At 50.3% G+C, this 11127-nt stretch overlaps 3 long non-coding RNA genes and 1 pseudogene across 4 annotated transcripts in view; 3 read left to right on the top strand and 1 right to left on the bottom strand.

The window, feature by feature from the left end:
- LOC139026677 (uncharacterized) overlaps positions 1-2000 on the top strand; it is a 5714-nt gene extending 3714 nt beyond the window's left edge. The window contains exon 3 of the long non-coding RNA XR_011478570.1: positions 1956-2000. This is a non-coding gene — a long non-coding RNA (uncharacterized lncRNA). The remainder of the gene's footprint in view (positions 1-1955) is intronic.
- The window catches only part of LOC139026679 (ras-related protein Rab-11A-like), a 14454-nt pseudogene extending 6361 nt beyond the window's left edge, over positions 1-8093 (top strand).
- LOC139026678 (uncharacterized) lies at positions 2474-4254 on the bottom strand. The gene is made up of 3 exons (XR_011478571.1): positions 4018-4254; positions 2616-2785; positions 2474-2527 (listed from the first exon to the last, which is right to left on the bottom strand). It is a non-coding gene; the product is annotated as an uncharacterized lncRNA (long non-coding RNA).
- Positions 8094-9647: 1554 nt separating the features above from the next.
- LOC139026680 (uncharacterized) overlaps positions 9648-11127 on the top strand; it is a 2809-nt gene continuing 1329 nt past the window's right edge. The window contains exons 1-4 of one of the 2 annotated variants that reach the window (XR_011478573.1): positions 9648-10319; positions 10455-10542; positions 10648-10722; positions 10791-10814. This is a non-coding gene — a long non-coding RNA (uncharacterized lncRNA). Of the gene's footprint in view, positions 10320-10365; positions 10393-10454; positions 10543-10647; positions 10723-10790; positions 10815-11127 lie in introns of those variants that run through there. The other variant, XR_011478572.1, reaches the window with a different exon arrangement.

The following is an 11127-nucleotide window of genomic DNA, read 5'->3' on the forward strand; positions in this document are numbered from 1 at the left end:
AGCTATCATCATACATCATCGACTTACTACCACTGATATCCTAGCCTATCATCATCAGTCATTAGCACTTATACCACTGATCCCTAGCCTATCACCATTAGCATTACTACCACTGTGCCCTGCCTATCATCACCAATCAGCGCAACGACACCCACACTGCTCAAGTCATAGGCACCTTTAGTTAATATTTGTTCTAAGACTGCCTCGTACATGGTGCCAGAAGAGCATGTGTCCGAGTAATTGCTGTCTTCGTAGCTACTATAGACTGCTATGGGGTCCGGGTAATCTGGCTGGCTCTTCAGTACACTAACATAACCTAGGGTACTCTAATGTGTTGTATAGACTTAGACTAGGGGACGTAATTGGCTGGTCTTGCATACGCTAACTATAGACGTGCTATGGGACTAAGGTTTGGTAGGGAGGCCCAGATTGGGTCAGTCAACTTTCCCAGGAAGATTGGTGCATGTGACAGACATTTCCTGCAAACCTAAGCTATAAATTAAATCCAACATGTAGTAAACCAAAGTATTGTGTGTGATGTAATGAAATTAGGTGTTTTTTCCGAGGTTAAATTGAGGGGTAATGATAATCTAAATCAAATAGTGACTTGAAGGCATCTAGTCTAGTGAAAAATGCAAAGACGGGCCTTGCTTCTTACATTTGTTTGAGAGAAATTCTAAATAATTGCAATTAATGGATGCATGTACATAGGTTCTAGGTTTCCTGAGATGAGATGAATATGAATCCTATGTTTACTGTAGGATAGATGAAATGAAACAACTGAGCTTACCTATAGGAGCTGTGTTCCAAGTCTTATCCTGACCTCATCACGCCCCTGACTCATCCACCAGCGCCCGACCTCATCCACCAGCGCCCTAGACCTCAGTCCACCCAGCGCCCCTGACCTCATCCACCAGCGCCTGACCTCATCCACCCGCCGCTCAATCCCGTGACCTCATCCACCAGCGCGCCTGACCTTCATCCACCAGCGCCTGACCTCACTCCACCGAGCGCCCTGAACCTCATCCACCCACCGCCCTGACCTCATCCACCAGGTATTTGAAGGAGACAGATACACAAATGTTCATTAACATAGCCTGCTAATCTTTAACAGTTTAAACATAACTTTCAGTGCAGGATGGTCATTAGCAGAACAGCTCTCTGCCATGTCTGTTTCCATCCCACAGTGAGGCACCCTGAACTACCACAACCACAGCACATGTTGCTGGTCCAAACTTGCTCGTGCCTACTACCATTACAGAGATAAAAAAAATGATGCGGGCAAGAAATTTGTTCTCGCTTAGTTGACTTAAACGCTTTAGCTAACTACCTTAGTCGTAATGACGCCTTAGCTAAGAGCTAACTCTATAATAGTGCTTATGGGCTTGGGACTAACACATAGAATTATGGAAAGATGTTGATTTGCCAAACAGTTTGGTTCTCGCATTCCCCTCACACATTCAGTGGATGAACCAGAGAGCGCCAGTCGAGGAGAACCATTACCATGACTAGCAGGGGGGGGGGCGGAGCTGGAGATGGTTTCTTCCTGCGCCAAGTCCTCTGATTGCTTCACGCTCCAACTTCAGGCGGTGAGTGCAAAACCACAAGTGCCAAATAGAAGCCTAGAAGCCCTATGGTACAATGCTGTTGGCAGGTCTGCATTTTACGTAACAAAACTAGTACAGCATCTATGATACATTTCTGTGCAATCTTCAGAGTCTTGTCTAGGGTTATTTTAAAACATACTATATAGTAATATAAAGACGGCAAAATAAAAAGCTGGGATCCTAAGAACCAACGAGCTCAGACAACAGCTGTATAGTCCTGACTGGGGATCCTTAAGAACCAACGAGCTCAGACACAGCTGTATATCCTGACCTGGGATCCTTAAGGAACCAACGAGCCAGACACCGTATAGTCCTGACTGGGATCCTTAAGGAACCAACCGAGCTCAGACACAGCTGTATAGTCCTGACTGGGATCCTTAGGAAACCAACGAGCTCAAACCAGCTGTATAGTCCTGACTGGGGATCCTTAAGGAACCATGAGCTCAGACACAGCTGTATATCCTGACTGGGGATCCTTAAGGAACCAACGACTCAGACACAGCTTGTATAGTCTCCTGACTGGGGATCCTTAAGGAACCAACGAGCTCAACACAGCTGATAGTCCTGACTGGGATCCTAAGGAACCAACGAGCTCAACACACCAGCTGTATAGTCTGACTGGGGATCCTGAAGGAACCAATGAGCTCAGACACAGCTGTATAGTCCTGACTGGGATCCTTAAGGAACCAACGAGCGCAGAGCACATGCTGCACCCAATATCCAACCCTTTTCTCAAAGTGTTCACTTGCACACTTCCCATCATGGATTTAACAATGGTGTAAAGAAACTCCCTTCAGCCAATTATTACAATCAATGCCTTTAAAATCCATGACATGGAGTGTGCCACACTTTGTAGGAAGGGTGGACGAATCTGGACACAGCCTCACATGGAGCATAGAGTCTAGAGCCTGGCCACGCACCTGTGTCCAGGACTAGAGCTGGCCCACGCAGCTGTGTCTCAAGTCAGAGCCCTGCCACGCAGCTGTGTCTCAGACTAGAGCCTGCCACCAGTGTCTCAGTCTAGAGCCTGGCCACGCAGCTGTGTCTCAGACTTAGAGCCTGGCCACGCACTGTGTCTCAGACTAGAGCCTGGCCACGCAGCTGTGTCTCAGTCTAGAGCCTGGCCACGCAGCCTTGTGTCTCAGACTAGAGCCTGGCCACGCAGCTGTGTCTCAGTCCTAGAGCCTGGCCACGCAGCTGTCTCGTCTAGAGCCTGGCCACGAGCTGTGTCTCATCTAGAGCCTGGCCACGCAGCGGTCTCAAAGACTAGAGCCTGGCCACGCAGCTGTGTCTAGACTAGAGCCTGGCCACGGCAGCATGTGTGCTCAGTCTAGAGCCTGCCACGCCAAGCTGTGTCTGCAGATCTCGAGCCTTGCCACCAGCTGTGTCTGACTAGAGCCTTGCCACCGCAGCTGTGTCTCAGTCTAGAGCCCATGGCCACGCAGCTGTGTCTCAGTCTAGGCCTGGCCACTGCAGGTGTGTCTCAGTCTTAGAGCCTGGCCACCCAGCTGTGTCTGGCAGATGGCCACGCAGTGTGTCAGGCTTAGAGCCTGGCACGCAGCTGTGTCTCGAGACTAGAGGCCTGGCCACGCAGGCTGTGTCTCAGTCAGAGCCGCCCATGTTTCGCAGAGCTAGTGTCTCAGTCTAGAGCCTGGCCCAACCCAGCTGTGTCTCAGGACTAGAGCCTGGCCACCCCAGCTGTGTCTCAGACTAAGCCTGCCACCCAGCTGTTCGTCTCAGACTAGAGCCTGGCCACCCAGCCTGTGTTCAGACTAGAGCCTGGCCACGCAGCGGGTCTCAGACTGACCTGGCCACGCAAGCCTGTGTCTCGTCAGAGCCTGCCCCGCAGCTGTGTCTCAGACTAGAGCCGCGCCACCCAGCTGTGTCTCAGACTAGGAAGCCTGGCCACCCAGCTGGACTGTCTCAGAACTAGAAGCCTGGCTCACGCACGCTGTGTCTCAGACTAAGCACTGCCACGAAGCTGTGTCTCAGTCTAGGCCTGGCCAGCAGCATGTGTCTCAGAATTAGAGCCTGGCCACGCAGCCTGTGTCTCAGACTAACCTGGGCACACGCAGCTGTGTCTCAGAGTAGAGCCTGCCACGCAGCTGTGTCTCAAGTCTAGAGCCTGGGCCACGCAGCTGTGTCTCAGTCTAGAGCTGGCCACGCCAGCTGTGTCTCAGTCTAGAAGCCTGGCCACGCAAGCTGGTGTCTCGAGTCTAGAACCTGCGCCCGCATGCAGTGTCTCAGTTAGAGCCTGGGCCACGCAGCCTGTGGTCTCAGTCTAGAGCCTGGCCCACGCACGCCTGGTGTCTCAGTCAGGAGCCTGGCCACGCAGCTGTTGTCTCAGACTAGACCTGGCCACCCAGCCTGTGTCTCAGACTAGAGCCTGCCACCCAGCGTTGTCTCAGACTAGAGCCTGGCCACCCAGCTGTGTCTCAGACAAACAGGACCAAAGCAGTCTTTTAGAAGGGGTTTGGGGTCAGGGTCAGGGGGTAGCAGGTAGTACTGGTGATGCTGTTAGATGCTCTGACAACACTGCATCTTTGGTTTATTCTCCGTTGGCTGCACCTGGATGTTGACCACTTGTTGCTAGGCGACATGTCGTTGTCTCGTCGGTCCACATCTGTTTCTGAGACACGATGCGATAGATTTCTGCAGGGGGGGGGGGAGGGGGAAGAGAGACCAGGGCATTAACATTCACTCAACAGAAAGAGAACACTAGACTCTATCTTCCACACCCTTTCCCACAACCCACTGGAGGAGATCACTCCCTCTGCTTTTGAGAGATGGGGATATATAGTCAAGGACAAGCCTGTACCTACAAGTTGTTCACAGCTACGTGTTAAGTACCCCTTGTGTAGGTGAGTGTTAGGCTCTATCAATAAGGACCAAGGAGGTGTGGTATACGGCCAATATACCCAGGCTAAGGGCTGTTCTTAGTCAACGACACATTCAGAGTTATATTGGGCCATATATCACAAACCCCTGAGGTGCCTTATTGCTATTTTAAACTGGAGCAGTAAAATGTTCTGTCATACTGCTGGTTACGTCTGATATTACCACGGCTGTCAGCCAATCAGATCAGGGCTGGAACCACCCAGTTCTAATGGTCTTTAAGTAGCATGTTGCTGCAGACTTACCACAGCTTAAACAGGAAGCTATCTAACACAATCACGCATAGCACTCCCTTTAAAAACGTTGGTTTTGACTACATTGTGTGCGTGTTAGTGCAGAACAGGGCAGAGCAGGACAGGTAGGACAGGCCAGGAGGAAGGCTGTAGACAGCAGACAGGTAGAGGAAGGAGCTGGTAGACAGCAGGACAGGGTCAGAAAGAGCTGGTAGACAGCAGGACAGGTCAGAGGAAGGAGCTGGTACGACAGCAGGCAGGGTCAGAGGAAGGAGCTGGTAGAACAGCAGAAGGGCCAGGAAGGTAGGCTGGTAGACAGCAGGACAGGTCAGAGGAAGGAGCTGCGTAGACAGCAGGACAGGGTCAGAGGAAGAGCTGGTAGACAGCAGGACAGTCAGAGGAAGGTAGCTGGTACAGCAGGACAGGGTCAGAGGAAGGAGCTGGTAGACAGCAGGACAGGTCAGAGGAAGGAGCTAGTCAAGGCAGGACAGGGCAGGAAGGGCTGACACAGGAAGTCAGAGGAAGAGCTGGTGACAGCAGAACAGGACAGGGTCCAGAGAAGGAGCTGTAGACAGTCAGGAGAGGGTCAGAGAAGGAGCTGGTAGACAGCAGGACCAGGGCAGAGAGAGCTGCGGAGACAGCAAGGACAGGGTCAGAGGAAGAAGCTGTAGACAGCAGCAGACAGGTCAGAGAAGGAGCTGGTAGACAGCAGGACAGGACAGGGCAGAGAAGAGCTGGTAGACACGCAGGACAGGGCAGAGGAAGGGCGGTAGACAGACTAGGTAACAGCAGAGGTCAGAGGAAGAGAGCTGGTAGACCAGCAGAGAACCAGCGTCAGAGAAGAGCTGGTAGAACAGCAAGGACAGGGTCTGGAACGGAAGAGCTGGTAGACAGCAGGACAGGTCAGAGAGGGCTGGAGACAGCAGACAGAGCAGAGAGGGTGTAGACAGCAGGACAGGGTCAGGAAAGAGCTGGTAGAGCGGACGAGGTCAGAGGAAGAGCTGGTAGACAGACAGGGTCAGAGGAAAGAGCTGGTAGACAGCAGGGACAGGGCAGAGGAAGGAGCTGGTAGACAGCAGGACAGGGTCAGAGGAAGGAGCTGGTAGACAGCAGGACAGAGGTCAGAGGAAGGAGCTGGTAGACAGCAGGACAGGGCAGAGGAAGGAGCTGGTAGACAGCAGGACAGGGTCAGAGGAAGGAGCTCGGTAGACAGCAGGACAGGGCCAGAGGAAGGAGCTGCGATAGACAGCAGGACAGGTCAGAGGAAGAGCTTGTAGACAGCAGACAGGGTCAGAGGAAGGAGCTGGTAGCACAGCAGGACAGGGTCAGAGGGAAGGAGCTGGTAGACAGCAGACAGGGTCAGAGGAAGGAGCTGGTAGACAGCAGGACCAGGGCCAGAGAGGAGCTGGTAGACAGCAGGCCAGGTCAGAGGTAATGATGATAGGCCAGGGATCAGTGGTAGTAATGATGATGATGATAGGCCAGGGATCAGTGGTAGTGATGGTGATAGGCTAGGGATCAGTGGGAGTAATGATGATGATGATAGGCCAGGGATCAGTGGTAGTAATGATGATGATGATAGGCCAGGGATCAGTGGTAGTGATGGTGATAGGCTAGGGATCAGTGGTAGTAATGTTAATGCTAATGGTGATAGGCTAGGGATCAGTGGTAGTAATGCTAATGCTAATGGTGATGATGATGATAGGCTAGGGATCAATGGTAGTAATGCTAATGATGATAGGCTAGGGATCAGTGGGAGTAATGATGATGATGATAGGCCTGCTGCTTATTGTACCAGCTCCTTCCTCCTTGAACCCCTGTCCTGCTGTCTACCAGCTCCTTCCTCTGACCCTGTCCTGCTGTCAACCAGCTCTTTCTCTGATCCTGTCCTGCTGTCTACCAGCTCCTTCCTCTGACCCTGTCCTGCTGTCTACCAGCTCCTTCCTCTGACCCTGTCCTGCTGCTACCAGCTCCTCCTTCTGGCCCTGTCCTACCTGTCCTGCTCTGCCCTGTTCTGCACTAACACGCACACAATGTAGTCAAACCAACGTTTTAAAGGAGTGCTGTGGTGATTGTTTAGATAGCTTCCTGTTAAGCTGGGAGTAAAGTCCTGCACAAACATGCTACTTAAAGACCATTAGAAAACTGGTGGTTCCAGCCCTGAATGCTGATTGGTGACAGCCGTGTATATCAGACCGTATACCACAGGTATGACAGAACATTTTACTGCCCAGTTTAAAATAGCAATAAGGCACCTCAGGGTTTGGATATATGCCAATATACTCTGATGTGTGTGACTAAGAACAGCCCTTAGCCGTGGTATATTGCCGTTATACCACACCTCCTTGTCCTTATTTAGAGCCTAACACTCACCTACACAGAGGTACTTAACACTAGCTGTGAACAACTTTAGGTATAGGCTTTCTTGACTATAATCCCCATCTCCTCAAAAGGCAGAGGGAGTGATCTCCTCCAGTGGGTTGTGGGAAACGGTGAGATAGAGCTCTAGTGTTCTCTTTCTGTGTGAGTGATGTTAATGCCCTGTCTCTCTTCCCCCCCCCCCCCCCCTGCAGAAATCTATCGCATCGGGTCTCAGAAACAGATGTCGGACCGACGAGACAACACATGTCGCCTAGCAACAACGTGGTCAACATCCAAGTGCAGCCAACGGAGAATAAACCAAAGATGCAGTTTCAGAGCATCTAACAGCATCACCAGTACTACCTGCTACCCCTGACCCTGACCCCAAACCCCCTTCTAAAAGACTGCTTTGGTCCTGTTGTCTGAGAACAGCTGTGGCGGCTCTAACTGAGACACAGCTGCGTGGCCAGCTCTAGTCACACAGCTGCGTGGCCAGCTCAGTCTGAGCACAGTGCGTGGCCAGCTCTAGCTGAGACACAGCTGGGTGGCCAGGCTCTAGTCTGAGACACAGCTGGGTGCCAGGCTCTAGTCTGAGACACAGCTGGGGCCAGGCTCTAGTCTGAACACAGCTGCGTGGCCAGGCTCTAGCTGAGACACAGCTGCGTGGCCAGCTCTAGACTGAGACACAGCTGCGTGCCAGGCTCTAGACGAGACACAGCTGCGTGGCCAGCTCTAGTCTGAGACACAGCTGCGTGCCAGCTCTAGCTGAGACACAGCTGCTGGCCAGGCTCTAGACTGAGACACAGCTGCGTGGCCAAGCTCTTAGTTCTGAGACACAGCTGCGTGGCCAGGCTCTAGTCTGAGACACAGCTGGGTGCCAGGCTCTAGTCTGAGACACAGCTGGTGGCCAGGCTCTAGTCTGAGACACAGCTGGGTGGCCAGGCTCTAGTCTGAGACACAGCTGGGTGGCAGGCTCTAGTCTGAGACACAGCTGGGTGGCCAGCTCTAGTCTGAACACACCTCGTGCCAGGCTCTAGACTGAGACACACCTGCGTGGCCAGGCTCTAGACTGAGACACAGCTGCGTGCCAGGCTCTAGACTGAACACAGCTGCGTGGCCAGGCTCTAGACTGAGACACAGCTGCGTGGCCAGCTCTAGACTGAGACACCAGCGTGCGTGGCCAGGCTCTAGTCTGAGACACAGCTGCGTGGCCAGGCTCTAGACTCTATGCTCCCATGTTGAGGCTGTTCCAGATTCTCCACCCTTCCTACCAAAGTGTGGCACACTCCATGTCATGGATTTAAAGCATTGGATTGTAATCATTGGCTGAAGGGAGTTTCTTTACACCATTGTTAAATCCATGATGGGAGTGTGCAACGTGAAACACTTTGAGAAAAGGTGGATAATTAGGGGCAGCATGTGTCTGAGCTGTTTCCTTAAGGATCCCCAGTCAGGACTATACAGCTGTGTCTGAGCTCGTTGGTTCCTTCAGGATCCCCAGTCAGGACTATACAAGCTGTGTCTGAGCTCGTTGGTTCCTTAAGGATCCCCAGTCAGGACATATACAGCTGTGTCTGAGCTCGTTGGTTCCTTAAGGATCCCCAGTCAGGACTATACAGCTGTGTCTGAGCTCGTTGGTTCCTTAAGGATCCCCAGCTTTTATTTTGCCGTCTTTTATATTACTATATACTAATGTTTAATAACCAGACAAACTCTGGAAAATCTGCACAGAAATGTATTAAGATGATGTACTAGTTTGTTAGTAATAATGCAGACCTGCCAACATGCATTTACCATAGGTTCTAGGCTTCTATTTGGCACATTTGGTTTTGAACTCAACCGTCTGAAGTTGGGAGTGAGCCAATCAGAGGACTTGGCCGAGAGAAACCATCTCCAGCTCTCCGCCCCCCCCCTGTAGTCAAGTAATGTTCTCCTCACTGCAGCTCTCTGTTCATACCACTGATGTGTGAGGGGGAAATGGAGAACCAACTGTTGGCAAATACATTTTCCATAATTCTATGTGTTAGTCAAGCACATAAGCACTATTAGCAGTTAGCTCCTTAGCTAAGGCGTCATTACGACTAAGTAGTTAGCTACAGCGTTAGTCAACTAAGCGAGAACAAATTCTTGCCCGCACAATTTTTTTATCTCATGTGTAGTAGGCACGAGCACATTGACCAGCAACATTGCTGTTTGTGGTAGTTCAGTGCTCCTCACTGTGGGTGGAAAACACATGGCAGAGAGCTGTTCTGCTAATACCATCCTGCACTGAAAGTTATGTTAAACTGTTAAAGATTAGCAGGCCTATGTTTATGAATCATTTGTGTATCTGTCCCTCTCAAATACCTGGTGGGATGAGGTAGGCTGGTGGATGAGGCAGGGCGCTGGTGATGAGGTCAGGCGCTGGTGGATGAGTAAGGCAGTGATGGATGGAGTCAGGGCGCTGGTGGATGAGGTCAGGGCGCTGGGATGAGGTCAGGGCGCTGGTGGATGAGGTCAGGGCCTGGTGGATGAGTCAGGCGTGGTGGATGAGGTCGAGGATAGAATCTGGAACCAGCTCCTATAGGCCTAGCTCAGTTGTTTCATATTCCATCTATCCTACAGTAAACTAGGATTCATATTCATCTATCCTACAGGAACTAGACTAAACATTGCATCCATTAATTGAATTATTTAGAATTTTCTCCTCAAACAAATGAAGAGAAGCAGCCCGTTTGCATTTTCACTAGACTATCCACCTCAAGTCACCTATTGATTTTAGAATAATCATTACCCCTCAATTTAACCTCGAAAAAACACCTCAATTTCATTTAGCATCAAACACAATACTTCTGTGTTACTACAATGTTGGATTTAATTTATAGCTCTAGGTTTCAGGAAATGTCTGTCAAATGCACCAATTTCCTGAGGGGAAAGTTGACTGACCCAATCTGGGCCTTCCCCTACCAAACCTTAGTCCCATAGCAGTCTATAGTTAGCTACTGAAGACCAGCCAATTACCGAGTACCCATAGCAGTCTATAGTTAGCTACTGAAGACCAGCCAATTACCGAGTACCCATAGCAGTCTATAGGCTACCATGGCACTGAGGCAGTCTTTACCAACATCATTAGACTAAAAAAGGTGCCTATGACTTGAGCAGTGTGGGTGTCGTTGCGCTAATTGGTGATGATAGGCCAGGCACAGTGGTAGTAATGCTAATGGTGATAGGCTAGGGATCAGTGGTAGTAATGCTAATGATATATGATGGCTAGGATCATGTAGTAATGATTGATGATGATGATAGGCTAGGGATCAGTGTAAGTAATGTATGGTGATAGGCCAGGATCAGTGTAATAATGATATGATGATGTAGGCAGGTCGTTGGTGTAATGATGATGATGATGATAGGCTAGGGATCAGTGGTAGTAATGATGATGATGATGGTGATAGGCTAGGGATCAGTGAGTAATGATGATGATGATGTGATAGGCTAGGATCAGTGGTAGTAATGCTAATGATGATAGGCTAGGGATCAGTGTAGTAATGCTAATGATGATAGGCTAGGATCAGTGGTAGTAATGATGATGATGATGATAGGCTAGGGATCAGTGGTAGTAATGCTAATGATGATAGGCTAGGATCAGTGTAGTAATGATGATGGTGATAGGCTAGGGATCATGGTAGTAATGATGATGATGATAGCCAGGGATCAGTGGTAGTAATGATGATGATGATAGGCCAGGGATCATGGTAGTGATGGTGATAGGCTAGGATCAGTGGAAATAATGATGATGTTGATAGGCTAGGGATCAGTGGTAGTAATGCTAATGCTAATGGTGATAGGCTAGGGATCAGTGGTAGTAATGCTAATGAAGATAGGCTGATCATGGGAGTAATGATGATGATGATAGGCCAGGATCGATTCAGGTAGTAATGCTAATGGTGATAGGCTAGGATCAGTGTAGTATGCTAATGTGAGGCTAGGATCAGTGGTAGTAATGCTAATGCTAATGTGATAGAGCTAGGGATCAGTGGTAGCTAATGCTAATC

This window comes from Salvelinus sp. IW2-2015, unplaced genomic scaffold (genome assembly GCF_002910315.2).
Source record: "Salvelinus sp. IW2-2015 unplaced genomic scaffold, ASM291031v2 Un_scaffold5474, whole genome shotgun sequence".
NCBI lineage: Eukaryota > Metazoa > Chordata > Actinopteri > Salmoniformes > Salmonidae > Salvelinus > Salvelinus sp. IW2-2015.